Source organism: Lampris incognitus, chromosome 13 (genome assembly GCF_029633865.1).
Source record: "Lampris incognitus isolate fLamInc1 chromosome 13, fLamInc1.hap2, whole genome shotgun sequence".
Taxonomy (NCBI): domain Eukaryota; kingdom Metazoa; phylum Chordata; class Actinopteri; order Lampriformes; family Lampridae; genus Lampris; species Lampris incognitus.
Genome location: NC_079223.1, coordinates 33,755,216 through 33,760,078, shown reverse-complemented (window position 1 = coordinate 33,760,078; position 4,863 = coordinate 33,755,216). Strand labels below are relative to the sequence as shown.

General features: G+C 43.2%; 1 non-coding gene across 1 annotated transcript; it reads left to right on the top strand.

Annotated features, from left to right (window-relative positions):
• Nucleotides 1–3,886: 3,886 nt before the first annotated feature.
• Nucleotides 3,887–3,992, top strand: LOC130123317 (U6 spliceosomal RNA). Its single transcript, XR_008811301.1, has one exon. It is a non-coding gene; the product is annotated as a U6 spliceosomal RNA (small nuclear RNA).
• Nucleotides 3,993–4,863: the final 871 nt, after the last annotated feature.

Genomic DNA, 4,863 nt, shown 5'->3' with positions numbered 1-4,863 from the left:
TCCTGCTATGTGGCGATGCCCATACCGTTTAGCCAGCTCCCACAAATTATTGTGTTTCTGGAAGCTTTCCTTAGAAAAGCTGGAAGCAAGGTCCCCCCCCTCCCCCCCTTTTCTCCCCAATTGTACTTGACTAATTTCCCTACTCCTCATATCCGGCTTCCCACCCACAGACACGGCCAATTGTGTCTGTAGAGACACCCAACCAAGCCAGAGGTAACACAGGGATTCGAACCGCCGACCCCCGTGTTGGTAGGCAACGGAATAGACCGCTACGCTACCCTGGCACCTAGCAAGGTCTTTTTAGATGAAGGATACTTAGAGATGTAAGAATATATGACTGTATCACTAATGATAGCAAAGCTAATAGAAAACTTGAGGCTAAGTGATTCTGCTTGCAACTAAAAAGGGAAACCCCTCATCAGTTGTTAGTTTAGGCAGAAATGCATGGCATTACCAATCAGCGTAGCTCTTGCACTGCCGAGTAAGTTTGATAATTGTCCATCTCATATCTGGTATTGAAAATTGTACTTCAGAGAAGCAGACTCTTCAGTATCTGGTGCCGGCAGTAATCTTATCCTGTTGCAGCTCATACTGGTCCTAAACCTACCACAATCCTGCATCAGGGCTAGATTAGTCCCTCCACCAAGCACAGAGAGTGGGTTGAGAAGAAATCCACACATAGTTGCGATAAAGACAGTCAAGTGAATTTGTGGTATTACAGAACGGGTTGTTATTATATAGGGTCCGTATTAAGAACTAACCTCTAATATACACCGGACACATTTCTGGACACGTGAGACACACAGTATAATAATCATTGCATGTATTTTGTGACAGGCCATACCACAATATGTTTTCCTCTTTACCTAGTCAGGTAGAGTCATCAGAGTTCTGTATTGGAAAGGATACTAAAGACAGGTTTTAGTTCATTGTTTTATGCACTATACATGTAAGAGATATTTTCATGGCTGAAACCTACCCAAGTTCCCTTGTTTTTATTGTGCTGTGCTAAAGGCAAGTGTCATATGCTCAGACAATTGTTAAACTGATAACTCCTGAAACAGATAGGTGTATTTACACAAATGGGTTGGTCATCAAGAAAATTACCAAGAAATGGTTGAGACTGTGATGAGAGCATTGAGTGAGAGCTATATAATCCCAGCGGTCCAAAATCATCCTCCACCCAACATGTAGCTGATATTTAAGAAAAAGTCACTTCCTAATGTGATGAAGGCCATCCCGTGGACGTTATGCTGGAGACCATGCCTCATATTTGCATGGCTTGTGGCAGCTCTAGGGAGTCCTCTGACAAACTTGGGAGACGGGATCTTTGCTGACCTTGGCTGTGTTTCTTGCACCCCTCCACTGTTGTTGTTCAACAATACAGAAGATTATCTTAGTGGTTCTGTGTTGGGTACACAGTCAGACAAGGTCATCTTTTCTTCTCGCTAGTTTCATAGTCTTTACGTTTCCAGTGTCGTTCCCTCTGGCGTTGCCTCTCACAGTGAAAGACTAACATTAAATGGGATGATAGTTTTGCTGCTAGGTTAGAATGCTAACTTGCAATGTCATGAACATCAGTGATAGCTGATGTCATTTAGTAACTATTTATAGCTCAGTGTAGCTTCCATGCCGTTTCCATCTAACCAGACACACAACAGTGATTAATCTTAATGTTTCCAGCTATTCCACCAATTATGTGACAATGGAACTCATTTATCATGGTTTGGGAAATCATCTCTGTATAACAACAAACCGTTGCATTAACTGCACCCTACCTTGTACTGGCGCCAGAATCCGCTTTGTCATTGTCTCTCAGGTTAAGCCAGCGTCATGTGGCAAATATGTATTTCTTTAAGGTGGTAAACAATTCTGATTGCATTTGTTGATAAGTTGTTAATTCTTCTCACATCATCAGAGCATTGGGAGTATAAGTGGGGCAACTTGAAAACCTACATGTTAGTGATTCTCCATTCTTTAAAACTACATTTGCTGTAAATCATTCAAGATTTTGAATTCATAGTCGATTGACAGGGATGGAGTTATGAGCTATTGTAATGTGAATGGTGCAGCGTCTTCAAAAAATGAGCGACTACATACAACATCCATGCTGATGCTTGTTGCATTAGGGAACACAGTATAGGCTGAGCTTTGCAAGATTCAGAGTTAATTGTTTGCATCTTACCGATTGTCATTATCATTAGAACTGATCAAATATATGGCATCACATTTTACCTTCACATATTTTTTTTTTATGTGGTTTTGTTGGCTTCATCAGAAACGTGACCTCCAGCGCACACTGGGGTGGATTGTGGCTGAGTGTGAAATGGCCGGGATGAGAGTCAGCGCCTCCAAGTCTGAGTCTGTGATTCTCTACTGGAAAATGGTGGATTGCTCCCTCTGGGTTGGGGATGAGTTGTTGCCTCAAGTATAAAGGAGTTCAAGTATCTCGGGGTCTTGTTTACAAGTGAGGGTAGGATGGAGCGGGAGATTTACAGGTGGATTGGTGCAGCATCAGCAGTAATGCGGACGTTGTACCGGACTGTTGTGGTGAAGAGGGAGCTGAGCCGGAAGGCAAAGCTCTCAATTTACCAGTCAATCTTCATTCCAACCCTCACCTATGGTCATGAGCTTTGGGTAGTGACCGAAAGGGTGAGATTGCAGATACAAGCAGCTGAAATGAGTTTCCTCTGTAGGGTATCTGGGCTCAGCCTTAGCGATAGGGTGAGGAGCTCGGAATTCTGGAGGGAGCTCGGAGTAGAGCCACTGCTCCTTCGCATCGAAAGGAGCCAGTTGAGGTGGTTCAGGCATCCGATTAGGATGCCTCCTCGGCACCTTCCTTTGGAGGTTTACCGGGCACGGCCAACTGGGAGGAGACACCGGGGTAGACTCAGAACTCGCTGGAGGGACTAAGTGTCCAGTCTGGCCTGGGAACACCTTGGGATCCCCCTGGAGAAGCTGGAGGGCGTTGCTGGGGAAAGGGACGTCTGGAGTGCTCTACTTAGCTTGCTGACACCATGTCCCGACCCCGGAGAAGCAGCTGAAGATGAATAAATGAATGAATTATTTTTCTAATATATACTTTATTGATCCCTGTAAGGAAATTACGCTCTGCATTTAACCCATCCTAGCTATGTAGCTAGGAGTAGTGGGTAGCCACTGTCCAGCACCCGGGGACCAACTCCAGTTTGTCTTGCCATGCCTCGGTCAAGGGCACAGACAGGAGTACTAACCCTAACATACATGTCTTTTTGATGGGGGGGGGGGGAGGGGGGAGCATCCACAGAAAACCCACCGCAGACACGGGGGAGAACATGCAAACTCCACACAGAAGACAACCTGGGATGACCACCAAAGTTTGACAACCCCGGGGTTTGAACCCAGGACCTTCTTGCTGTGAGGTGACAGCGCTAACTACTGCGCCACCTTGCCACCCAAATGTGAATTTTATGCCGATTTAGTATTTATAAAAAAAAGAATGCAGTAATATACATCCTTAAAGTCCCAGACCATCCAGATAGTTTCAAATTGTTGTGTTTCATTGAAAAATCATCACAGATAATACAATTTGAAAGGTAAATTTCCTTTTTTTAAACGTCAAAACATAGTTAGCGTATTACACCGTTCAAGCCCCTTGCTTTTACATGCTTTCCCTATTTTCATTTTTGATTCCTGAAGGTTTTCAATTTATTCATAGAGCACTGCATCATTAAGTGATATCTTCTTAATGAGTGTGAAGTGGTAAACTAAAATGAATATGATAGAATCTGCATCCTAATTTTAGATACTGAGTTCAGATTTTGCAGAATGGTATTACAATTTTATGTAATACCATTCTGGTATTACAAAAAAGCAAAAACAAAATGGTATTACAATTTTAGTATATGTATTGCTTCGGCAATACATATACTAAAATTGGAGTGATACAGAGAAGATTAGCATGGCCCCTGCGCAAGGATGACATGCAAATTCGTGAAGCATTCCTGTTTTTTTTTTTTAAAGCACGGTGGTGCAGTGGTTAGTGCTGTCGCCTCACAGCAAGAAGGTCCTGGGTTCGAACCCCGGGGTTGTCCAACCTTGGGGGTCATCCCAGTTCGTCCTCTGTGTGGAGTTTGCATGTTCTCCCCGTGTCTGCGGTTGGTTTTTTCCAGGTGCTCCAATTTCCCCCACCATCAAAAAGACATGCATGTTAGGGTTAATACTCCTGTCTGTGCCCTTGACTGAGGCACGACAAGACGAACTGGAGTTGGTTCCCGGGTGCTGCACAGTGGCTGCCTGCTGCTCCTCGCTACACAGCTAGGATGAGTTAAATGCAGAGTGTAATTTCCCCATGGGGATTAATAAAGTATCTCAAAATAAAAATCAAAAAAATCAAAAAACAACAGTATCAGATCTGTAGAGTGGTTAATTTTGTTACTTAGTATGTAATACATTGTGTCAGCTGATGAGGGTAAATATTGTCTTCTGCAAATGTTCAGTTCTTGGTCATTAAATGTGTCGCAATGAGTTTAGTATCAAGCACCAAAATATCAAACACTAACTTTTAATTAAACACTATAATGTATTACCTGTTACAAGACAGTATGCATTAAGTGTTTAGTGAGATTTTTTTCTCCTCCTGACAGGGTGCAAGAAAGCCAAAAACAAACAAAAAACAGTTTCAGGGTACAATTTCACCTCTAAATCAAATCTTTGCTACATTTGTGCTCTGCCCCTGTTGGATCGTATACATGGTGCACATTCAAAATCAATTCTGCCGACCAATGTGTTAAGGCCAGAGGGCTAGTCATACACCGGAATGACCATTTGTTTCTGAAAGTCAGTGGGCAATTGCAATCACCGTTCCCTCCATGCCTTAAGACT